Genomic DNA, 27,194 nt, shown 5'->3' with positions numbered 1-27,194 from the left:
TACTCTCCCCCAACCTAACATCTTCAACTCACACCTGTCTATAGCCTCAAATGGGTGTTTGCCTAAACCTGCAAAATTGGTGGAGCTTCTTTGCATGGTGGATTAGCACTTTATTTTAAGAATATGAGCATCACTTGATATCTATAACTCGTTGTGTTATTCTCAGCTTTTGAAGTCTCAGCTTAAGTGAAGACAGAGTTTTAAGAAAACTTCTTGGCTAGTTTATCATCAGCCTTATATAATATAATAAAAAGTTTCCTTCTAGTCATAGAACAGTCTTCCAGAAATAAATTCTGGTTTGAAACCATGTTTACTCATTTTGTGACATTATTAGTGATGCTTTATCTGCCTTTACAGATTGCAAGTCTAGGTTAATGTCCTAACTGGCCACCACTTAATCTGGCTCTGCTGCCAACCATGAAAAGGTTATATTCTAGGAGCCATGTTTTGTTTTAGGCCACCAAGCAGGCAGATTTAATTTAGAGAATTTTTAATGTCTGATGTTCTCTTCTCAGTTGACTGTGAAGGCAAGAGTTAACTTCTGAGCACATTAATCTCAATCACAAAGTTGTTGAATTTATAACCCTCTTGCTTGCCTTGATTAAATAACTGCAAAAGCTGGAAATTGCACTGAGCTTTTTAAAAGCTTAAAGTCCTAGGAGCTTTCATGCACCTTATTTGTTTCTAGATAAATGTGGGTGCAGCATAGCTGAAGTGTGGCTGGCTCTGTGAAAAAATATGTGAAACAGCTGCTTTGATATCAACACCTCTAGTGCCCCCTTTTGTTGCCTTCTCTCCCATCAGGAGCACCTAATGCCCACATATTTTCACCAAGACCTGCCCTCTCAGGGCTGAGCCCCGGCTCTGAAACACATTCTCCCCACTTCCTGTGAAACTCACCTATTGTGCCTTTCAATTGTTCTGAAAAGTACCTGTTCTGACCCTACAAATAGGGTGCTAGCTTTCCTTGCTTCGTTTTCTCTCTTCTCCCCGCAAACTAATAAATTTTTGTTCTCCACATAAATTCTTTTGGGTTTTCACAATGAAAATACAGGAAAGAGGAGAAGGAATGGAACATATCATTAATTTATTCTAAAGTGGTAATATCCCTTAATTACAATGTATTATTCATTCCCAGTATATTCAAAGAAATTGGACCTAATGGTATCAACAAGTGGTACACTTGTTACAATTGATGAACTTACACTGACACATCATTATCACCCAAAATCCATAGTTCACATTACAGTTCACTCTTGGTGTTGCACATTCTAAGGACAGTCTTTGGACAAATGAACAATGACATATATCTATCATCATAGTACATTTTTTTGACCTCTGAACTTTTTATTGGCCTCCTGCTCCCCAAAGGGTACCCTGCTTCTGCTGGCTCAATGTCTCAGAACTTTGGTGTCGTTGGTCTCAGACACCACTTTGCTATCCATTATCCAGCGGGTAGTGGTCTTTGGATGGTTTCCATGGATTTGCTGCTGTCCAGGGCATCACCAAGATTGAAGTCCTCACCATTTTCCAGCAGGCGGCGGTAGGTAGCGATCTCAGCCTCCAGCTTGACCTTGACGTTCAGCAGGGCCTGGTACTCCTGGCCCTGGCACTGTCCCTCTGCCTGGGTGTGTGCCAGCTCTAACTCCAGGTGCAGCAAAATCCCATTGACCTTCTCCATCTGCAGGGTGTAGCGGGCCTTCGCCTCCTTCAGGCTGTTCTCCAAGCTGGCCTTCAGATTTCTTATGGAGTCCAGGTCAATCTCCAAGGACTGGACTGTACATCTCAGCTCCATGAGCGTCATCTCAGTAGCTCCAACCTGGGCGGACTGCATGGTGACCACTGTGGTGTTCTCCTCAATCTGCTGAGACCGATACTTGTCCAGGTCCTCTCGGTTCTTCCGAGCCAGGTCGTCATATTGGGGCCAGATGTCTGCCACGATCTTGGCGAGGTCCTGAGATTTGGGAGCATCTACCTCCATGGTCAACCCAGAGCTGGCAATCTGGGCTTGTAGGCCTTTTACTTCTTCTTCGTGGTTCTTCTTCATGAAGAGCAGCTCCTCCTTCAGAGCCTCGATCTGTGTCTCCAGCTGCAGCCGAGTGACATTGGTGTCATCAATGACCTTGTGGAGCCCATGGATGTCGCTTTCCGCAGACTGGCGCATGGCCAGCTGTGTCTCATACTTGACTCTAAAGTCAGCAGCAGCAAGGCAGTCATTGTTGACCTGCAGAATGATGTGGGCATTGTCCACAGTATTTGCAAAGATCTGAGCCCTCAGGTCCTCGATGGTCTTGAAGTAATGGCTCCAGTCTCTGACCTGGGGTCCCTTCTTCTCCAGGTGCTCCCAGATTTTGCTCTCCAGCTTCCAGTTCTCGGTCTCCAGGCTCCTCACTCGTCCAGGTAGATCGTTCAGGCTTTGCAGGGTCTCCTCGTTCTAGATGCCTCCCATTCCTGCCAGGCTCCCAGGTCCCATGCCGCCATGTCCTGGAAGCCGGTGGAGCGGGACACGCAGATCTGGGAACCGGAGCCCCCGGCTCCTGCATAGATGCTGGCTGCACTGCTGACTGGCAGGGCACCGTAGCTGGGCTCCAGGACAGAGCCCTGGGACTGGTAATTGGTGGAGAAGGTGGAGCGAGTGGTGAAGCTCATGCTGTCCGGGGAGGAGAGCGAGAGGACAAGACTCGGGCTTTGCCGACAACATAATCATATATTTTTATCACCGTAAAAATTCTCTGTGACCTGCCTATTCATTCTCCCACCCCCAACCCCAACTTTTGGCAACAAGTGATCTTTTTACTGGTTCCATAATTGTGCCTTTTCCAGAATGTCATAGAGTTGGAATCGTATAGTAATGTAGCCTTTTCAGATTGACGTCTTTCACTTAATAATATGCATTTAAGTTTTCTTTATGGGTTTTTTTGCGGCATGGTAGCTTATTTCTTTCTAGTGCCAAATAATATTCCACTGTGTGGATTTACCACAGTTTATGTATTCATTCGCCTCTGAAGGAGGTCTTGATTGCTTCCACGTTTTGACAATTATGAATAAAGTTGCTAGAAACATCTATGTGCAGGTTTTTGTGTGGACATAAGTTTTCAACTCCTTGTAGACACCAATGAGCGTGATTGTTGGTTCATATGGTAAATGTTTAATTGTGTAAGAAACTACCAAATATGTTGATAATGGAGGAGGCTATGCATGTGAGAGGCAGGGAGTATGTGGGAAATCTCTGTATATTCTGCTTGGTTTTGCTAGGAACCTAAAACAACTGCTCTACAAACATAAAGTCTGTAAAATAAATAAATAAACGAACATATATATGTATATAAACATATATATATATATATAAACACACACACACACACACACACTATAGGAGAGGTGAATTTTACCCCTACACTCTTAGAGTTTTTTTGGCTAGGCCTGAGAATTAAATTGACATAGACAAATTAGTAGGAGAAAAGCATACAAATTTATTTAATGTTTTACTTGATATTTAAGGAAATGAAGGCCCAAAGAAGTGGCAAATTCTAAGTGCTTTCATATTAGGTTCCACAATGGTAACTTTTATGGAAAAATTACTAAACTATGAGGAGAGGCTAAAGGAAGACATGAATTATTAACAAAGTCTGTTTGTACAGAATTCTCTTGGCCACACTTTTCATCCTTGCTGATGATATTACTTGCCTTCTGACACAGGGAGAACACCTTCCATATAGGGGTTTTATCTCCTGATTTCAGGAAGAAAAAGAGGAGGGCTAGAACACACTTCTTGCACCTACTGTTGTTGGTGGTGATTTTTTTAAGTGCTTTTGGCTCAAAATAATTCTATGCCAAAGTGGCATATTTTGGGGTGGCATATTCTGCCATATATACATATACATATACATATATTCTAGCCTCAAACAGGTATGTAGTTCAAAAAGAAAGAAATCTTTGAATAACTATTTCAGATAGCTGTGGATATTCTTCTTTTATACTACACCAAAATTCAATATGTGGTGGTTAGTTAAAAGTGAGTTGTAATGCAGCATATGAATCTATATTAGTGACCTTTCGGTACTCTTACATTAAAATCTATTGGTCTGTCTTGCACTTTGATGGAATATTTAACCCATATTTGATTTTGTGACATCATGCATTGACCATTTGGAAAATATTGGTTCACTGAGTTATGCATGTCTTCCAAATGTTGACATATTTCATTATCTAATACAAAACATCACATATTTAATATCACCACTAATCTCATCATAGAAGTCTTTAAGTACTGGGAAGCTGTCAAGCTCATAGTTTTGATACAAGTTTTTTAAATGTTAATTTTTACCCAAATGCTTGAATTTTATCACTGGCAACATGTAGTGTAAATTATTTCCCTTAAAGGAATAGGCTCATTTTGTTCATTTTGGAGACTATGTTTGCCAAATCCCCTAGTCTGAATAATGATAGTTTGTCTTAAATTGTTCTTTCAAGTAAAAATGGTTTTCTGTGGACTAGCTAGTTAGTCTCACAACATAGTCACAGGAATGCCTTTCCTTGGGACATTACATGTTGATATGCAGCTGAAGCACTTCACAAAGGTACTTCTCATTTTGTCCCAGAGAATACTAAAGTGATGCATACTCAATTTTTATTGAATCTTAATTATTAATTTTAACCTTAATAATTTTCATTACTTCACCATGGATATTAAGTGGAATTCAATTTATTTTGTTTTGTTTTGTAATGTAAATGCATGGTGGCGAAGAACATACTGACTTAGGTACAGCTTGGTGCCACTGCTATGATTCTTGCTAAATTGCCAGTATTTTTTACCCACCATTGTTTCTGCACATCAGTAGAAATTTTAGCATGCTAAGAAAAGGCAAACAATATCTTCGTGTTATGAAGAACATAATTTTGACCTCATAGAATCCCTGAAAGCTTGTTGGGGACTTCTAGGGACCTGTGGAGCACACTTAGAGAGTCTCTGCCATAAACAAACATACAAACAAAATGCGACAACCAAAAGATATTTCAAAATGACTAAAATCCTTTGTTTGTGTTTCTTAAGCACGATGAAATAAACATATATTCAAAACAATGGTTCTAAAAGTGATTTTCCCCTTCCATCCAAAGCTCTCAAATTGTAACTACTCTTGTGCCTTTCTCTCCAACCCTACTAAAAGCTCCCTCCCTAGTCACTGCCCAAGGTCCTTAAACCCTTTTCTATGTATCTCTTACCTGCTTAGTCTCATCTTAAAGGCTCAAAATAACTGGTCAGAAACAGGAGGAAAAATAAGCAGCAGATCATGAGAACACTATAACCCTCTACTTATTGGAAAGGCAATAAGAAAAACGAATGGTCATATATTATTTTTGATGCCATATTTTAAATATTTTTGAGAAGCTGATGGTTATATATTGTGCCAAATATTGACTGTCCATAATGTCAATCTGAATGTCCATAACTCTTTCCTATATAACAGGGTCTGGAAGCCTGCAAAATACATTGCTTAAACTCTCTCACTGCTAGTGACAAAGCATCTTGCATAATATTTGGAAGGCAGAAGAGAGCACAGCCAATATTCTTCCCCAGCCATGGATGGTAGATGCCCAGGTTGATAGCAACCATGAAGTTTACAGCTCCTTTTGAGTGAGCTCTTGTGAATTACCTACTTGAGTTCTTCAAGCAGCTGTAATCACCAGTCACTTAGTGTGGTTCCTCAATTTCCACATTTCTTCAAAGGAAGCAGTGTTTCCATGAACCTTAACTGCCCCAGTCCTCCAACAGCTTTGTAAGTTTTGTAATTCCCTTTGTATTTAGCCATCCCTTCCTGGTAAGCCAAGAGAGGCAAGTACTTTCCTGGGAAAACTCTGACTGATAACAGAGTCTGTTTCCAAAAGTGGTTCCAAGATGCAGAAGCTCAAAGACAGGAATTGGGGATTTAATTATCTAATCTTGTTAGATTAGAAAGCAATTACGACTTCATCACCAGTGAAAGATGGGATACTAGCCATCCACAGACAGCAGTGGCAAAATATCTATAGCTTTGAGGAATGAAGTGTTTATTGTAGAAGAGCCTTTGAGAGATTGCTATTACAATAGGATTTTAAGAGGAAATAAAGACTGTAAGGACTATGAAATGGGCTGGCTGCATCTAAATAAAAGGTTAGGATTTCATATTCTCAGTTCAAGACACAGACAGAGAACAAGAGAGCTTCTAGGACTGCCCTAAAAATATCTCTTATAGCCATATGGCTAATGCAAAAAATTTTTTTTCATCTGTAGGTTGGATAATTATAACTGAAATGAAATTCACAGACTTGCCAGGTCTCTTATGTAAAAGTTAGGGCATTGATTGAGAAAAAGTGAAAATTGGAATGAGGACATTTGGATAGATTCCAATGACTCTGAGAATCACGAACTTCCAAATGCCTCTCAGCTTTCCCTTTTTTCTATTTGAGATTAGCTTCCCTTTGCTTAAAGACCCTGAAACAATTACCTTGCACAGGGATACAGTCATGATTCACCTCCATCACTTCTTATTGCTCCCAGATTCATAACTACAATCACAGACCAATAGGCTCTGGGAAGGTAAGTACAGAGTCTGACCAAGAAGGATGTAATGTACACATTAAAGAACTGCAAGATTTATATTACCAGGAACCTGGAAAACAATTGTAGGAATGCAATCTAATGATTTTAGACAAGAGAGGGAGAAAGAGTTTTGGATATGGGCAAATTTGTTAATGTGGGTGCAGTTACCATAAATTTTAGATTCAATATTTAGTTTGAGGGTCGGGAATAAATCTATAAAGAGTTTTTCAATTGGTTGACTAAAGCCTGACCCAACAATGGGCTTCATTAAATAAAATTTATATAAGAAGAAGAAATGCAAAGGATTAGGAAGATTAAATTTTTGGTGTAGATCAACCATATGTAACCTTTCACCCACCCCTTCCTATGGCCCAGGGGACATTCCAATCATGAAGGCATTAAGAAATATATCTGTGAAAGGAGAACCAGTATCCTTGAAAATCTCAGTGGTCTCTGTCCTTCTGCAGCTCAGAGGTGACAGTATAGTATAACACTATTCAGATTGGCTACCAGGAGTTACACAGGCCAATTGACAGCACTTAGCCACCAGAGATAAGGTAGCCAAGAGCATATTATTGAATAAAAGAACAAAGTCCCAATCCAAATAGTTTTATTCACAGATATCTTTTGCAGTGACTTTATTTTGTCATAGTGTTTATGGAATTCAAATGGTTTTTCAGCCTGATAAAGTCTTAGTTCACCTGTAAAATTTTTAAAAATTAAATCCAGTGTACAGGTATCTGACTTAAATAGCCATAATGAAGAGTAGAGGACTCTCACCAGTTTTCAGAAATGAGCCAGTTAATAAGATCCCTTAAAATAAAGGGGAGCTTGGACCTCTGAAGGAAGGATTCAATGAGGTTGCAACAAGAACATAAAATTTCCTTCTAGCTTTGCCCAAAAAGTAGTGTACCTATTTATCATGATGATTATACTCTGGGGAAAGGAAAATACCCAGATGATTCTAGGTTTCTGGACCCTGGCTCTGAAATGACAAATCTTTAGATAACCCCCAAATTTTAGGACCCACCAGTTAGACTGGGGACTTATGGATATCAGGTAACACACAAAGTTTTGGCTTAAATACATCTTCCAGTGGGCCAAGTGGGTCTCTCATAGTTATTTTCCCAGGTTCCAAAAACATATTTAGCAACTGGCAGAACTCCCATTTCCTGACCCTTGAAGTAAGGGCTATTGTAATAGGAACAGCTAAGAGGAAGCCCCCTTGAACTACCCCTTTTCTACCAAAGTAATACATTAATAATAATTACACAACCCTGGGAGATATCATCACCAAAAACCTGAAAGTTATAGGGGCGGTGACTTCCATGACATTCACGTAAATCTCCCCTATTTGTCTTGTGCAGAAGAAAGATGAATTTTGGAGAGTAACAGTAAATTATTTTAAACTTAATCAGGTTGTGACACCAATTACAACTACTGCCCCAAAGCGCTATCTTTTTGGAGCAAATCAATGCATCCTCTGGCATCAGGTATGCTACTATTGATCCGGTAAATGCTTTCTTCTATATACCAATTCATAAAGACCACTTGTTGCAAACAGAAATGATGTATTAAGCCTCTGACAAATCCAGATAAGAGAATTACAGTGCAGACCCTTTGGGGTTTTTGAGAAAAATCATCTTCTTTTCCACAGATAATTCTTCTTCTAAAGAATAACTTCTGGAGTACTACTGGATCCAAGCAGAGACTGAATGACTGAACAAGGTCCATCAAACAACCATATAGCCTGAGCTGCCCATCAGGAACTGAAGTTATCTAATGCCACCTACTTGGGTGTCAGCATCAGCACTCTAGAACCACGTGCAAGTACAGCTGATGGTTAAACAACGCAGGTTTGAACTGCATGGGTCCACTTAGATGTGGTTTTTGTTTGTTTGTTTTGTTTTTCAATAAATCTCTCCCGCCTCTCTTTCCACCTCCTCCATCTCTTCCTTCTCTGCCACCCCTGAGACAGCAAAACCAACCCCTCCTCTTCCTTCTCCTCTTCAGGCTACTTAATGTGAAGACTATAAGCATGAAAACCTTTATGATGATCCACTTCCACTTAATGAATAGTAAAAATATTTTCTCTTCTTTATGATTTTTTGGTAACATTTTCTTTTTCTCTAGCTTATTTTATTGTAAATATGTAGTATGTCTTACATATATCATAGAAAATAGCCGTTAATTATCTGTTTATGTCATTGGTAAGCCTTCTGGCCAATAGTAAGCTACTAGTAGTTAAGTTTTGGGGGAGTCAAAAGACATACACAAATTGTCAGCTGTGCAGGGGTCGGTGCTCGTAACCCTCTCATTGTTCAAGGGCCAACTGTAGTATAAACAAGACCATGCTCAAGCAGGCCTTGAAGGCACAAATAAGCTAAGGGAGAACTTGGCTCAGATTCCCTGGCACCTACTCCCTGCTCGTTGTCACCTCTCCCCTGGCCCAAACTCACAGCCCTATGATTAGTTCCAAGAAAGAAACAACTTGGACCCGATTTTGAGATGATCTGATTTTGAGATAATTCTGCATGGTGTACTGGCACTACCCCCAAATGGAGTGGTACGGCATTTCAGCTTTATTCATGGCTAGTCCTCAAGAGCATAGTGAATGGTCCATGATGGCTGTAAGGAGCCACTAAAAGGATAAGAAAGAGATTCTTACATTAGTCTCCCTGATGCCCATATACAACATTACATTTTATGTATCAGAGCTCAAGACTCCAGTGTTTTCCTATCACCCACCCACTGCTATTCCCCTCCACGGCCCCTCACTATGGCTACCATTTATTCACTACTATTCACTAGATGCTCTCCCAGCTTCAGGATTCATTTCAAGATGGTGCTTCTCTCTGAGTGACCTTTCCCACCCAACCCGCAAAGTCGTCACCTGATTAAAGCCTTTCTGGATTTGCCACTAATTACCACTCTCTCCCCTTCTTACACCTATAGAATTTTTTCTATGTCTTCCCCTGTCTTGCACTTTACATCAATATGCCCTAAACAAGGGGCCTGAAATTCAAACACTTAAAGAAGTGAGGCAGGTTACTTGAATATGTGACAAAGGCCTGGCAGTTGCACCTTAAATTCATCGGGTTATTTTTACTTCTCGAAGGGAACATGCTGTCCTCCACATTTCTTAAAACATGGGGTCCTTTGGACCTTTCGTTTCCCACTTTTGATACAGACATAGGTACAAAACTATTTCCCTAGTGTTTTTTCACACTTGTTAACAAATAGCCACTAAGACTCAACCTCTGTGCTGGGAAAGAGGGACTGGTGACGACTGTGGCAAACTGAAAAACTCATCCTGTCAAAATGGAGAGACTGCACTCAGTTCCCAGTGAGTGTATGGTGGAATAATGGGGCCATATCTTGGGGTTTTTTTGTTTTTGTTGTTGTTGTTTTGTAGAAACTGGAAATTCAGATTTTTATGTGAAATTGTACAATTTCAAGTTTAGCCTCAAATTTGCTACAGCAGTGTGCCAGTCAGAAACTAAAGGAATTCACAGGCAGGAATGGGCCTCCAGGCAACAATTTGCAACTTCTGCCTGTGGTAGCATGAGTTCCTTGAGGGCAAGAAATGGTTCTTATTCACTTGTGTATAAGAGCTCAGGACAATGACTGGCACGTGATACCTTCTCATTAAATATTTGTTACCTTTAGTTAAGTTTTCAAGAATCAAATAAAATTGTGTCTTGTCTAATTCTACAGCTAGAAATCCTTAACAAAAGAATTTTTTCTTACACCTTTTACATACGCCCCAGAGCCTAGCACATCACTTGTATACTGTAGAAGGGAAACACACCAACTGTTTGTTAACAGCTTGGTTTGATTTTGCTTATCAGATGAGAAGCAAGATATGTCCTAAGGCTTAAGATTAGGGAACATAAGACGGATGATTTTGATAAGGAGAAATAGGTCAAAAGAGATACTAAATGCTGCCCTCAGGAGGTACGATGAAGCAACTCAGTGATTTCTGAACAAGAATATGGGAATATGTGAGAACCCTGGACCTTTGGGGGACTTGGTGACACAATAAACCCTGCTTACTTGACTACTATTTATTTGTTTGTTTGTTTTTTGTAAATGCACTGCTTGCTAATTTCATTTTTAAAACATCATTATTTTTGAGTTACTACTCTTTGAAAACATTTATAACTCTGGGCAGTTTTTTCAGTTTGAAAAATTCAAAGAGCAAGTCCCTGGGTCTTGTACAAGTGTCTTCCGCCCCAGGTCATAATGAGGCTTAAGGCTTTGCTTCTGCAATACCAAGCCGTGCTATGGCTGCCACTGCTGAATATGACTTATCAGGAAGGCTGCTGATTTATGATGGTCACCTTAAACATAACTTCAAATGTCCACTCTGAATAGAACCATAACATATGAAGAAAGGTTTGCAGAAAAGGCTAAAGAAATGGACTTGGTTTCTGAATTTTTCAAGTTGAGGAAACTCCCTAGACTTATAAATGTTTTCAAAGAGTAATAACTCAAAAATAATGACGTTTTAAAAACGAAATTAGCAGGCAGTGACAAATAAATAATAGCTGCATATCTATTCATATACACTACTGCCATATAATGTGGCTAAAAGTGAAAACAAGAACTGTTTTAAATAAACTGCAAAAAGACATAATTTGCTGAGTCAATATTGAGTTGCACCCAATTTATTTTAAAAGGATCAATTGCAAATATTTCCTGTTAAATTATCATACCATACATTAAGTATTTGCCTTGTCTAATATATAATGAATGCATTTTTGCAAATTTTGCCATATGTTATAATGCATTTTAGATTCATAATAATGACAATATTTTATTATGCATATACAAAACTCATGAATTTGAAGACCCTATAGAATACGAAAATTTTAGTAAGCAAAACTTTGGTTCCAAAATGTCATTTTATGGGACTTTAGATCTTATTTCTTTGTGATAACCAGCCCCTCACCCTCCCCAACACACATTTCCAATTTTATACCATATAAACAAGAAAATATTCAACTGGATACAGAATTAGGTAATAGTTCTCAGCATATGAACATACATCAAAACACCTTAATATCCCACAGTAGTGATGCTACATTATAAACGGGCACATATTCAATAAAAATTAGCCAGACATGAAGGCATGTGCCTGTAGTCCCAGCTACTAGGGAGGCTGAGGTAGGAGGAGCACTTGAGCCCAGGAGTTCAAAGCCAGGCTGGTCGAACTAGCCAGACCTCATCTCAAAAAAATTAATTTAATAAATATTCACTGAATACTTACTGTGTGTTGGACACTGTAGGCACCAGGACGATATCAGTGTAAAGACAAAAAAGCCTACCTGGAGCTTAATTTCTAAGCCATTATGATGTTTTTAGCCCCATTTTGCATTTTGTGCTTATTAGATATTCTGAAATAATATTATTTATAATTTATATATGTTTATAATTACAATTATAAAATATAGTGTTTAAGTTTTCAAAGTACTTTCAAATGCAGGCACAAATTGTCTTATTTTGTTTCACTTCATTGTGCTTTGCAGATACTGACCTTTTTACAAATTGAAGGTTTGTGGCAAGGCTATGTTGAGCAAGTCTATCAATCAGCACCATTTTTCCAACAGCATGTGCTCACTCTGTGTAGCTGTGTCACATTTTTAGAATTCTCACAATATTTCAAGACTCTTCATTATTATTAAATCTGTTATGGTAATCTGTATTCAGTGATTTTTGAGGTGACTATTTAAATAGTTTTGGGGTTCCATGAACCACTTCCATATAAGATGGCAAACTTAATGGATAAGTGTCATGTGTGGTCCGACTGCTCCACCAATTAGCCTTTTCCCCATCTCTGTCCTCCTCTTCAGACCTCCCTATTCCCTGAGACACAATGATACTTAAATGAGGCCAATAAACAGCCCTACAATGGCTTCTAAGTGTTCAAAAGAAAGAATTGCGTATCTCTCTCATTTATTTATTTATTTATTTTATTATTATTATACTTTAAGTTTTAGCGTACATGTGCACAATGTGCAGGTTTGTTACATATGTATACATGTGCCATGTAAAGCTAGAAATAATTAAGCTTATGAAGAAGGCACATTGAAAGCTGAGATAGACCAAAAGCAAGGTTTCTTGCATCAAACAGCTGGCCAAGTTGTGAATGCAAAGAAAAAGTTTTTGAAGGAAATGAAAAGTGCTACTCCAGTGAACACACAAATGATAAGAAAGCAAAGCAGCCTTATCACTGATATGGAGAAAGTTTGAGTGGCCTGGATAGAAGATCAAATCAGATATAACATCCTTTTAAGCCAAAGCCTAATCCAGAGCAAAGTCCTAACTCTCTTCAAATCTATGAAGAATGAGAGAGGTAACGAAGCTGCAGAAGAAAAGTTTAAAGCTACCAGAGGTTGGTTCATGAGGTTTAAGGAAAGGAGCTGTCTTTATAATATAAAAGTGCAAGGGGAAGCAGTAAGTGCTGATGGAGAAGCTGCAGCTAGTTATCCAGAAGATCTAGCTAAGATCATTGACAGGGTGGCTACTCTAAACAACACATTTTCACTGGGGATGAAACAACTTCCATTGGAAGAAAATGCCACCTAGGACTTTCATAGCTAGAGAGGAGATGTCAATACCTGGCTTCAAATCTTCAAAGGACAGACTGACTCTTGTTATAGATAATGCAGCTGGTGATTTTACAGTGAAGCCAATGCTCCTTTACCATTTGAAATATCCTAGGGCCCTAAAGAATGATGCTAAATCTATTCTGCCTGTGCTCTAGAAATGGAGCAACAAAGCCTGGATGGTAGCACATCTATTTACAGCATGGTTTACTCAATATTTTAAGCCCATTGTTGAGACTTACTTCTCACAAAAAAAACTTTCAAAATATTACTGCATTGACAATGTGCCTTTTCACCAAAGAGCTCTGACAGAGATGTACAAGGAGATTGATGTTGGTTTCATGCCTGATAACACAATATCCATTCTTCAGCCTGTGGGATCAAGGAGTAATTTCAACTTTCAAGTGTCATTTAAGAAATACATTTCATAAGGCTATAGAAGCCATAGATGGTGATTCCTCTGATGGATCTGGGCAAATTAAATTAAAAATCTTCTGGAAAACATTCACCATTCTAGATACCACTAAGGACATTCATGATTCATGAGAGGAGGTTAAAATATCAACATTAAAGGAATTTGGAAGAAGTTGATTCCAACCCTCATGGGTGATTTTAAGGAGTTCCAGACCGGTGGAGGAAGTAACTACAGATGTGGTGGAAATAGCAAGAGAAATAGAATTAGAAATGGAGCCTAAAGATCTGACTGAATTGCTGCAATCTCATGACAAAATGTGAGTGATGAGAAGTTGCTTCTTATGGATGAGCAAAGAAAGTGATTTCTTGAGATGGAATTTACTTCTGGTGAAAATGCTGTGAAAATTGTTGAAATGACAACAAAGTATTTACAATAGTACATAAACTTGGTTGATAAAGCAGCAGAAGGGTTTGAGAAGAGTAAGTTAAGTAACCAACATCAAACAGCTACAAATTTTTAAAGAAGTTCCACTGTGAGTAAAATGCTATCAAACAGCATCACATATTACAGAAACGTCTTTGGTAAAAAAAAAAAAAAAAAAGTCAATTAATGTGGCTAACTTCATTGTTGTCTTATTTTAAGAAATTGCCATAGCTACCTCAACCTTCCTCAACTACCGCGCTGATCAGTCAGCAGCTATCAACGTCGAGGCAAGACCCTCCACCAGCAAAAAGATTACAACTCACTGAAGGCTCAGATGATTGTTAGCATTTTTTAGCAATAAAGAACTTTTTAAATTAAGTATTTTTTTAGACATAATGCTACTGCACACAACAGGCTATACTATAGTATAAACATAAATTTATATGGATTTGGAAAACAAAAAATTTGCATAACTCCCATGGTTGCAATATCATTTCATTGTAGAGGCCTGAAACCGAACCTGCAATATGTCTGAGGTATGCCTGCACATTCTCAGTTAATTTTCACATGTCCCTGGCCTTGAAGTAAGCTTGGCAGATATTACTATCGCTCTGTTACTGGTGAGGAAACTGTAGATGATATATTCCTGTAGTCACTGTCCTAGGATTCGTATCATCTCTCTCCAATCTACACAACTGTGAGAGTACTACAAAGAGGTAGAGTCAGAGGCTGAATAAAAGCTTGAAATAGTTGCCACAAAGAGAGAATGAGAGCAAGAGAGAGAAGGAGAAAGTGCTAACTGGAGAAACTTATTAAGAATGCCAGAAGCAGTTGAGATTAATGGCTGTGGCAGTCATTGACAGTTCATAAATACTAGTATTTGGTTCTTCTCATTCCTGGTATACATGATAAGATTTTACTTTTCTAGACCCTTGAGTGCAGGTAAGGCTATCTGAATTTCCTTGGCCAATGAAAGATGAACAGAACCTTTCCCCTTGTTTCAGGGGCTGTGGATAGTGAGCCGAGGTGGAGCCTCCATCACCCTGAATCCCTGAATGCCTAAGAGGAGAAGAGCCCCTGCCAGCCCACTCTGGACTTGCAACATATGAAAGAAATTTGTATCATGTCAAGCCCTTGATTTTGAGATTTGTTGTTTTGCTTATGTTTTGTTTTGCTTCTTCCTGTTTTAGTTTGCTTGTTACTGCAGCAGAACCTAGCCTACCCTGACTGATAAAAATGATGGATTTATACTGATATATTTGTCTGGTTGTGGAATTTCTTTTCCTACAATTGTGTTCAGTGGCTCAATTGTAGGCACAGAAAGCAGAGAGTGAATTCATCTGGGGCTGGAATTTTGTCAGGTGATTGTAAGAAAAGGATTGTAGGATTTTGACAAGACTGTGATTGAAACTACAGACCATGAAATCTCAGCTTGACTAGGAGGGAGGTCAAGCAAGAGGAGGCCAGTGAGCAAAGAGAAAGTAGATGGGTCAAGGGACTGGCTATTTTGATAAAGTGGACACTTACTTGTAGAAAAAGTACATGAATAGTCAAACTTTTAAAATAAGGAGTTATGATTGAATCACAAGTTTATTTAATTAGAGATTTTTGAAGGTTCTGAGGTTCTGGCAAAACCTCTGGACATGACAAGGTATAAGATGTGAAAATGGAACTGAACGACTCAGCTGGAGAGATGTTTGAATAACAGAGGTCATAGAATGGAGAGGCTGTGTGCTAAGCAGGCCAGCCGCATGCATACTTGAATTCCTTACATGCACATTTGAATGGTGGCAGGAATTAAGGTAGAGAGGAAGACAGTGAGCTTGTTGCCAATGTCATCAGTTCATGAGTGGGGAAGAGAAGTAAGTGGGCTACAGGCCCTACCTTTCAATTCTAAGCTTCACAGGGTATGGCAGAGAAAAAGCAGCTTCTAAGCAAAAAGGCTGTGGGACAAGTGATCTTACAAGGTGATGGTCAAATTTCTGTGGAGGTGAAAAGATTGAGGGACTGTTCCCTGAAGAAGTGGATGAAGGCCATGATTTGGAGCCACAGAAGAAGAGTTTAAATGGCTCAAGGGAAGAGTTTAACAGGTGTGGGGGAAAGTGAGAAACTGGACCAGGGAGAAGAAGGACAAAGCATTATTAGGATGAAAGTCAGCGAGGTGGAGCATGACCAGAAAGGTGTCCTTGGCAGTGGCCAAGGAAAATAGGCATTTGAGGCAGGGAGGAATTAGGTGGCTCTTAGGGCTGTGAAGAAGGTGGAGCCAGTTAGGACAGTGTGCTCTCTGAGTCTTTTGTGCTCAATTGTGTGCTGGCAGGGAGGACTAGTAGCTATGCTCTGCAAATGCACATTTTTTTTTGCAAGCATGGATCTCATACAGGCTTAAAGCCTGTACCTGTCAAGGGATGCTTTCAGGAAACTGATCTTTGTTTTATTCAATCTCAAACAAAATACTCAGCAAAGTGTTAAGATTGTTTGCACTGGTTGCTATAAGTCAGTCTCCAGAACAATCAGGTAAGAGATGATTAATCCAAACCTCTCATTTATTAGATGAGAAAACTGAGGCCCTAAGAATGGTCCAGACCATATCAATATTTTTTCATAGAGCTGGGTCTGCAGCTCAGGTCTCCTCTCTCTTGCCCTCTCTCCACTCTAAATATCCAGTATCCTGGAAGAGCAATGGCAGGCCATTGTCACAGAATAATAACTGATAGTTACAGCTAATACTTGTTAAGAATTCACCAATAGCCAAGCTCTGCACATTACAGCTAATTCTCCTAACAACCCCATGTGATGTAGGCCCTGTCATTATCTTTATTCTAACACCTATGTGACCACCCAGGATTAAAGAAGTTAAGTGACCAAGATCACACAGCTACGAAGTGGCAGATCTGGAATTCACCCTTCCATTCCAGAGGCCTCACTCAGCCAATATAGTATGCTTTATCAGTCACTGTCACATGTGTTATGGCTTAATCATTCTCCTTTTTTAATGGAGTCAGACAGAAAAGTAGTGGGTTTCCTCCTTGCTAAGTATATAATTTCACATATCAGTACATGCTCTACTCAGACACCTACATAACTTGGGTGTGCAAACACCTGTTTGGGGACAGGTTCTTCCTGAATATCTCTTGGCTATCAGTTTCAGGAGCTACTCACTTCTGGGGAATAAAGCAAAAAGGGAGAAGGGTATAAATGTAAGTGTGAAGCACTACATTTTTTCAGATTTATTTTGGTTTCTGAATTCATCGGTATTATCTGAGAATGGTACCTGCCTCCTCTTTCATTGTAGGAAAGTTGCAGAGTGGCTTTAAAGCTGCTTGCGTTTGTGGAGTTCTTAGGTAGTCATCCAAAGTTTCCACAGTTTGGGGAGAGCTGTACTGAAGTCAGCTTTAGGATAAAACTGGAGAAGGTGGTAAAGCACGCAGGCACACATCCAAGATGTCTGCTGTTTCCTAAAGTCTCTTCCAAGACAGAGAATCTCTGACTAGCAGGAGAGAAGGGCTGTCAGTTGTAGCGGAAGCCGGTCTGCTTCTTGGCACAGGTGGTAGTTATTCAGCAAATGTTTAGTGAAGTCCTTTTGTGTTTTAGGCATGTGCTAGGTGCTCTTCAGGAAATCACATTCCCGCTGGGCAGACGAAATAAGTGAACAGAAACCTGTAATGCTATGTGGCAATTTCTACACGATGAGCGCATGCAGGGTGTTAGGGAAACCCAGAGGAGCAGCTTGGGCATCCTCAGAAGCCTCCTTCCAACAGATATTATGGAACCACAATGACACGAAAGCAACCATCTTCCCTCAGAGAAGCATAGTAAGCCTATCATTGGGGAATTTATTAGTTTTATTCATCGGGACAGGCAAGGTCACATTTTGATCATGAACTGATGTTTGTATGCAGGTCCTGGAAACTATACTGTGCACTAGAGGAAAATTGGCAAAGCAAGATACTAAATTCGTTCCCCCAACCTTTCACAATTAATAAAGTTACCATCTTTTGTTTCCATGCCACTTGGAAGCCATGCGGGATTGCCTCTGAATTGTTTCAATAATGTGCTGTTTAGTTCCTTTGAGTACTCCATACTTTAGGTGCCAATTTACCTTTTCCTCTGATAAAGAACAGTCAGGAAAAAGAACAAGAGGAATGGCTGAACAATTGAAAAACCAGCATATTGAAAAGGTCATGGCACCACCACATACTATTTTAATTTCTAAATGTTTTAGGCATTGTAAGTCGTTTTTGACACTCTATTCTACTGACAAATACTAAAAAGGGAGTGGGAAGGGCACATATTATTTCAACTGCTTGTAAAACATGATGAGAAAAGTAGAAATGGTACCCAATTAATCCATTACTTATGTAGCATTTTCATTTGAGTCTGTTTTGGAATTGTCTTTCTGTGAGAAAAGGTAACAGTTGTAACCTAGTGGTTACCACAGTGATAGAGAAGAAACTAGGCATTCCTCTAAGTAAGCCAACATTTAAACCTTCTTTTTTCTTCTTATTTATATTATGGGTTCTCATATAGCATGTGCTTAGCAACTGATTTGCTTCCCAGAAACTTTCAACTAGCCCAGTAGTAATTAATATTTGCCCAGAGTTATCACTATACAAAGTGGTTATGGTGGACAGTGTTACCCAGTCTCCTTCTGTCTCTTGGTCTCTCCCAACAGAGGCTGAAAAACCAAATCCTGCTGAATCTCCCTTGCACACAGTGGGGAGCCATGCCATCCAGTTCTGGACTATATAACACGTAAGTGAAAGTCTGCTGAGAGAGGTCTGAGAAGAGGGAAACAGAAAAAGCCAATGCACCCTTTTACTTTCTTCCTGAATGGGACTTGGGAATGATTTCTAGAGATTCAGCAGCTATCTTGTGACCATGGAGCAATTAGCCAACTTGCTAAGGAAGCTGGAATAGAGAGATAAAAGGATCCTGAGTCATTGATGTTGCCATGGAGCTCTATACTTGCCTACCTACCTGGGAGAAAAAGAACTCCTGTTTGTTCAACGTATTGGAATTTTGATTTTCTGGTACTTGTAGTTGGGCCAATATTTAGGTTCTAGGAGTCTCAAATTCTTTGTGTTTTTTCCACAATTTCCTTGTCCCTCTCTGTAATAAGAATTTAAACTTACATTGGAAGGGAAGACAAATGATCCATTAGTAAATTATTTGATCTAATTATTGAATGACTTCAGGCTCTTCTCTCTCTCTTCAATTACTAAAGTAGTAGTTGGTGCATCATGTCTCTGCTTCCTCTCTTTGGATGCCATGTTTATGCAGTGTTTTTCCTGTAAAGTTAAAGAGCCTAGTGTTAAATTAAAACTATACATACAAAAATTTCTCTGAAAGCAGGAAACAACAATGCACCTTTCTCGTAACTAGACATATGGGCAGTATTATGAATATATCTTATTGAAGGTAGTCAAAGTGAGCAGTTTATCCTATAGCGGACGCTGTTGGTGGCCAATCTAAGATCCTTTTCTCTCTCCCTTGCCAGCAGAGCAAAGTGTCTGTGTATCCTTCCTCCCGTGACTGAAGAGATTCCCCAGTTACAGGGCTTCTGTCAAATCCAATCATAGCAGCTCCATTCCCCTTGCCAGTGGTTGGCCTGGGAGTTACTTAGTTCTGATCAATAAGACATGAGAAAAGGTCTTCTAGATAAAATGATTTCCTCTTCCTCTGTGCATTATTGGATCTGGCTGTAACTCCTATCCTGTGACCAGACAAAGCCAACTCACTATGGATCGCAGAGGATTAAAAGGGAAAACCCAGATCCTTGATGATAGTGTTGAGCCACTGAATGTAATCCTGAAATTATTCTAACTTTAGACATCTTTTTGTGATAGATACTACTTTTTTAATTGTTTAAGCAAAATCGAGTCAACTTAAGGCACTGTATCTGACTACACAATTTCCTAATCACAGTGAAGATTTGGCACGATTAAAAAGCACAGTAGGTTGGCTGCTCTCTGGGACCACCCAGCATCAGACAATATGAGGAAGCTCCCTTCAGGCAAGACCTGAAAATCTCCCTGCCTACTGGTTCTTCCAGGTGGTCTGAACATTCATTACTGCTCCACACAATAGCCACGGCGTGACCCCTGGCTGGAGAATCCAGCAGACAAATTGAAAAACGGAATCTAACAAATGTGAAGTAAAATTGCTTAAAATAGAAGAGTTACTGCTGTTAGCTGAACTGAGTAGGTTATAGAACACACGTCAGTTTGTGCAACAAAGTCTAAATGGTTTATCTTTTTAAGAATTAACACAATGTTTGGGTATTTTACTTTCTTTTTTTTTTTTTTTTTTTTTTTTTTTTTTGAGACGGAATCTCGCTCTGTCGCCCAGCCTGGAGTGCAGTGGCGCATTCTCGGCTCACTGCAAGCTCCGCCTCCTGGGTTGACGCCATTCTCCCGCCTCAGCCTCCTGAGTGGCTGGGACTACAGGCGCCCACCACTACGCCCAGCTAATTTTTTGCATTTTTAGTAGAGACGGGGTTTCACCGTGTTAGCCAGGATGGTCTTGATCTCCTGACCTCGTGATCAGCCCACCTCAGCCTCCGACAGTGCTGGGATTACAGGCGTGAGCCACCGCGCCCGGCCCGGGTATTTTACTTTCTTGAAAATAGGATGGTGGGCCAGGTGCAGTGGCTCACGCCTGTAATCCCAACACTTTGGGAGGCCGAGGAGGCGGGTGGCTCACATGAGGTCAGGAGTTCGAGACCTGCCTGACCTAGATGGTAAAACCCTGTCTCTACTAAAAATACAAAATTAGTCCGATATGGTGGCATGCGCCTGTAATCCCAGTTACTCCTGAGACAGGAGAATAGCTGGAACCCGGGAGGCAGAGGTTGCAGTGAGCTGAGATCATGCCATTGCACTCCAGGCTGGGCAACAAGAGTGCAACTCCGTCTCAAAAAATAAAAAAGATGGTGTAGAATATGAGTCTGGCTTTGAGTGAAAGCTGCCAGGATTCAAATCCCATCATTAACCACTATTACATTGAGCAAGTTTATAGTACTTTTCTGTGCCTCCGTTTCCCCATCTATAAAATGGGCATAATAATAGCACTTTATAAGTAATAATGGACATAAAAATAACAACTGCAGAGAGTTGTTGTGAGGATCTAATCATTTTTATTACATAGTAGGTGCTATGTAATTGTTAGCTAGTATCATTATGCATGGGCTGAATTGCAGACATCTTTTCTTTCTTCACTGTCCTCTTGGGTGACAAGTAGTCTTGCATTCATTAAACTCTGAATTAATGCTGCTTGAATTTAAGTTTTCTATGCCTGTCTCTGGAAAATTTTGACTATAATATGATTTACCTAATAATTATCTGCTTCATGACAGGAGAAAATAATATCTTGAATATGCATTGTGCTATGTTCTATCTTTTATAATTAATGCTGTTACTACTAATAGCATCACTAAAAAGTGCTCTTGATCATAGAATCCTTACTTTTGTAACCTGGTAAATAAGTCCCGGATTGCCTTAATCTTAATTTTTAAGGTTATGTAAGTGATAATTTATTCCTGTAAAAGACTGTGGTAATTTCCCCCACTTGAGCTCATATTTCCCAGTGATCATTATTCTTGTAGTAGCTATCATTCACCTCTATGCTGTAATTTAAAATTTTCCCCTCAAAATATAGCCATGACCCTGACAAATGCTTTCTCAGTGGGATATCTTTCCTCAACAGTCTAACATCCTACTCTTCTTTGCATATAATTTAATTTTACTCTTTCGAGAAAATTGTCTCTAAATATCCTGAAAGCAAAAAGTCTGGAAGGAAAATTATAGTACCTGGGTTTTCTTTCTAAGCATTCGAACTGCAGAATTCTACAGCAGAATAAAGACTCTTGTTTATTACAGGCATCTTATCTGTAGAAAACAGTACTCACACTTTTAGATAAGACCACTGGCTGTTTTGGTGTTAAAGCCATAATTACATTGTAAAGATTAATCTCCAACTTTCTTGTCTAATTTTTTTATTTGATATAGCTTTGGTTTTTTTCCATAAATTCTTAACCATAAATAAACTTATAAGTACTGACATTTTTTTCCTGCATAAAAATCCTTTATTTATTCATTTAAAATTATACTGCCTAGTTTATTATACCAGGTGTTATATTAAGCACTGGGGACACAAAAATGAAGTGAACATAGACTGTATTTTCTATAATTTCTGTAATTAATAAGACTGTTAGAAGTGGTAATAAACATAATCACCTCTTAGCTATTAGAGTACAAGAGAATGGCATAAATACTACTTAAATAACATGCAAATACGTATCTAAATTGCCAGCTTCTACAAGAAACATCTTTTTCTAAATGTTAAAAGAAATAACAAAAGTTGTGCTGTGTTGTATTTAAAAGTTCCTAAAGAAAAATCAGGGGCCAATTTAAGAATGATCCCCCCAAAATTTAGGAAGATCCACACTGGTTGCAACATTTTGCAAAATGTAGAAATTCCATCCATTATAGAATGGCAAGACTGAAAATGTGGAATAACACTAAAATCATGCAACAGACACGTGATAATTTGCTCGTGACCAAGGAAACAGGGTCATAAATGTTGCAAAGATTATAGTTTGTTTGTTTTTTTTAATTGACGGGAGAGAGAAAAAAATGGCAACACGTTCTATATGACAGGGGAGAAGGCCAAGAGGGCCTGAGCGACCCTGTAGATAACAAGTAACAAGAGCTTATCTCTGAGAGATTTAGAACATTAATTAAAAGTCACCATTCCATCAGCAAGAAACCCTACCTACAGGCACAGCCTGAACCCCAGAGTTTGGGAAGCAGGGCAGCTCGTGGGCATCTGATTCTAGAGGAAGGAAGGGAGAATTAGATGACAATGATGATGATGAATAGCTAGCTCTTAGGGCATCTACTATATGCCAGGCTCTGTGTCAGTGCTTACCTATCATTTCATTTACATCCTCCTCTGAATGATCCTCAGAGATCATTATTACCAATGAGAAAACTGACAAGCAGAGAGGCCATAAGACTTGTGCGAGCTCACTGTTGAATCCTAACCTGCAGTTTGGAACCTCCTAGAGCCTCTCTCACTTGGGACATCTCTTCAGTGTCTCCTTCAAAGATTCTCCTTTCCTTCTTCCAACCTTATTTACATATCTGCATCCTGTGGATACTCTTCTAGGTCCAGCCAGAGCTACTAAAGGGGCCTCCAGGGAACACAGCTGCCTTTTCTGGCTGTAGGAATTTAACTCCCCCTGTCTGCACAAGAAGCAGATCAGTGCTGACTCATGTTTAAGCAATACTCATGCGAAATAATTGCATCTCTCAAAGACAACTAATGTTATTTAGGGGCTGATCACCCAGTCTGTGGACTGAGGGTGGATGATGAAACCTCGTCAATAATGTTACTTTGAAGTCATAGAGAATCTTTCATCTAAAAGGGCTTTGTAGTTAAGAGATGAGTGATTACTTAGATTTTTAGTAAGTTCTAGGTTGGAGTTGAGAAAATAAATTAGAGTTATGGATTTCCATAACATATTTTAGTACAATGTATTTACGATAATTTCTACTTTCTATCCTGAACTTTTCTAAGTATTCAAGAAAAGTTTAAAGCATTACAGCCGTTCCTTTAGTTGAGAGTTTAGCAACATGGTTTTGCTAAGTTCTTATAAATTAATAAGGATAATAACTAATGTTTTTACAGTGCTTTTAAATTTATAGTCCTCTTTCCCTGGCAGATAAGAATATTGCTTAATTTCTCAGATGGAAAAACGAAGGTGGATGATATACCCAGGTTCGCCCAGCTAATAAGAGTCAAGTCTGGTCCTTCCTACTGTGCATGAAAGACCTGTCTCCTGCCTCCCACTGCCCTCAGTTGCCAGCATATGATATATTCCTTAGATTGTGAGTTAGCTCTTCAAGACAGAGATGTTGCTTGGCAATAGATGGGTGTTCAAAACTGTTTGTTTAATAAGTAAGTAAATGAATAGTAAAGCATTCTTACTTAAATTGTTTCCATTTAGCTCATTTCCATATTTCATATTACAACCACTCTCCTGTCATAAGCAGAAGCCTACCTGTATAGAAAGAAAATGAGATCCAGAGAGGTTAATTAAGTGCCTAGAGTCCTATAAGTGATTTAGTAGCAGAACAAGAAACACTGAGCTCCAATTCTATTGCATCTGAGTCAATCTTTGCCAGTCTACTTCCAGCCTCCTCTGTTTTTCAGTGCATGCACTCTCCTGGTAATAGGTAACCAAGAAATGTTTTCTTTCTAGGATACCTAGCCACAAATACATTTAACGGAAGAGCATGACACATACTATGTTAACAAGATAGCACTTGTTGCTGACTGTTTCCCATTTGGATCTCAACATCTCAATCTAACTGGACGGCATCAGTAAGGATTGTTGATGATCAAGTATCAGGCAAACAACTCCATTTAAAACATTACTCACACTAAAAAAAAAATGGACTTGTAGAAAATAACTAGTATAGATTTTTTAAATAAAGCTAAAGAATTTCACATAATTGCATATAGATAGTGGCAACTTGCATTAAGTGAAACACATTCTTTGGATTTGTATAAAAATAAGAAAAACAAGTAATAAATATTTCTAGTTTAAAAAGAGTCTCTAGCTCCACAAAACATACTGTTAGTAACAATAGAAAAAAAAATGGATATTTCTCATAAGAGGGTAGTAATTCCTTATTATAATGGAGTAAATAGCAATCAAGATGATCCAAATTAATTTTCTTTTCTAAAAAAGATAAGTTGCTTTGAATAAATACAGAGCAGTGGGATTGCTGGATAATGCAGTAGTTCTATTTTTAATTTCCTGAGGACCCTCCATACCGTTCTCCATAATGACTGTACTGATTTACATTCCTACCAACAGAGTACAAGGGTTCCCTTTTCTCCACATCCTTGCCAACACTTGTTATTCTTTGCCTTTTTTATGATAGCTATTCTAACAGGTGTAATGTGATTTGTCATTAGATATCTGCACTTCCATGTTCATTGCAGCATTATTCACAATAGCCAAGATATGGAATCAAAGTGTCCACTAACAGATGAATGAATAAAGAAACTTCACCCAAAAGCAATCTACAGATTCAATGCAATCTCTCTCAAAATGCCAATAACATTTTTCACAGAAATATTTTTAAAATCCCAAAATTTGTATCAAGCCACAAAAGGCCCCAAATAGTCAAAGTAATCATGACTAAAAAGAATAAAGCTGCAGGCATCATACTATCAGACTTCAAAATATACTACAAGCTGCAGTAACAAAAACAGCATGGTGCTAGCATAAAAACAGACACAGAGACCAATGGAGGAGAATAGAGCACAGAGCAATTAATTCATGTAGCTACAGCCAACTGACTTTTGACAAAGACATCAAGAACATACATTGGGGAAAGGACAGTCGCTTCAATAAATGGTGCTGGGAAAACTGGAGATTCATATGCAGAAGAATGAAACTAGACTCTCTCCTTTCACTTTATATAAAAATCAACTAAAAATGAATCCAAGACCTGAAACTATAAAACTACTGGAATAAAACATACTGAAAATGTTACAGGACATTGGTCTGGGAAAAGATTTTATGAATAAGACCTCAGAAGCACAGGTAACATAAGCACAAATAAACAAATGGGATTATATGAAACTAAAAGGCTTTTGCACAATAAAGGAAAGAATCATAGAGTGAAAAGACAATCTACAGAATGAGAGAAAATATTTGTGAACTACTCATCCAACAGAGATTAATATCCAGAATACATAAAAAACTCAAAGAACTCAACAGCGAAGCAAACAAAGAAACAAACAATCTGATTTAAAAATGAGCCAATTGCAGCACTATTACAATAGCAGACTTGGAACCAACTGAAATGCTCATCAGTGATAGACTGGATAAAGAAAATGTGGCACATATACACCACAGAATACTATGCAGCCATAAAAAAGAATGAGTTCATGTCCTTTGCAGGTACATGGATGAAGCTGGAAACCATGATTCTCAACAAACTAACACAGGAACAGAAAACCAAACACTGCATGTTCTCGCTCATAAGTGGGAGTTGAAGAATGAGAACACATGGACACAGGGAAGGGGACATCACACACCGGGGCCTGTTGCAAGGTGACATCACACACCAGGGCCTGTTGGAAGGTGGGGGGCAAGAAGAGGGAGAACATTAGGACAAATACCTAATGCATGTGGGCCTTTAAACCTAGATGATGGGTTGATGGGTGCAGCAAACTACCATGGCACATGTATACTTATGTAACAAACCTGCACATTCTGCAGACGTATCCCAGAACTTAAAGTATAATAATAATAATAACAAATGAGCCAATAATCTCAACAGACATTTTGCAAAAGAAAACATAGAGTGGCCAACAAATATATGAAAAAAAAATGCTCAGTATTACTTATCGTGAGGGAAATACAAATCAAAATCAAAATGAACTATTATCTCACCCCATTTAAGATGGCTACTACCAGAAAGACAGAAAATAACAAATGCTGGCAAGTATGTGGAGGAAGGAGAACGCCTGTACACTGTTGGTGGAAATATAAGCTAGTATTGCCACTATGGAGAACAGCATGGGGGTTCCTCAAAAAACTACAGACAGCACTACCATATGATCCAGGAATCCCACTGGTAGCCATTTACCCAAGAGAAAGGAAATCAATATACCAAAGAGACATCTGCACCCTCGTATTTATTGTAGCACTATTTACAATAGCCAAGGTATGGAAATTTAAATGTTATATATACATATATGAAGATAGATAGATAAATAGATAGATAGATATGCACAATGGAGTACTATTCAGCCATAAAATAATGAAATCCTGTCATTTGTTGCAACATGGATGGAATTGCAAGACAGTATGTTATATGAGATAAGCCAGGAACAGAAAGCTAAACACCACGTTCTCATTCATATGCGGAAGCTAAAACAAAAAAAAGAAGTTGATCTCAGAGAAGTAAAAAGCAGAACAGAGTATACTAGAGGCTAGGGTGGTGAGAAGGGGAGGATAGGGAGGAATCTTTTAAAGGATACAAAATTACAGCTAGAAAGGAAAAAAGTTCTAGTGTTCTATAGCACTGTAGGATAACTATAGTTAACAATAATATATTAGTTTCAAATAGCTAGAAGGAGG

The 27,194-nt window shown here is 38.9% G+C and overlaps 2 pseudogenes; one reads left to right on the top strand and one right to left on the bottom strand.

Annotated features, from left to right (window-relative positions):
- Positions 1-1,391: 1,391 nt before the first annotated feature.
- LOC101127242 (keratin, type I cytoskeletal 18-like) lies at positions 1,392-2,649 on the bottom strand (annotated as a pseudogene).
- A 1,877-nt stretch (positions 2,650-4,526) lies between these two features.
- LOC134758422 (tigger transposable element-derived protein 1-like) lies at positions 4,527-14,359 on the top strand (annotated as a pseudogene).
- The last annotated feature ends 12,835 nt before the right edge of the window (positions 14,360-27,194 follow it).

The sequence above is a fragment of the Gorilla gorilla genome, chromosome 4, assembly GCF_029281585.2.
Source record: "Gorilla gorilla gorilla isolate KB3781 chromosome 4, NHGRI_mGorGor1-v2.1_pri, whole genome shotgun sequence".
NCBI lineage: Eukaryota > Metazoa > Chordata > Mammalia > Primates > Hominidae > Gorilla > Gorilla gorilla.
Note: the sequence above shows the minus strand (reverse complement) of the source record. Positions and strands in the feature narration are given on the sequence as shown.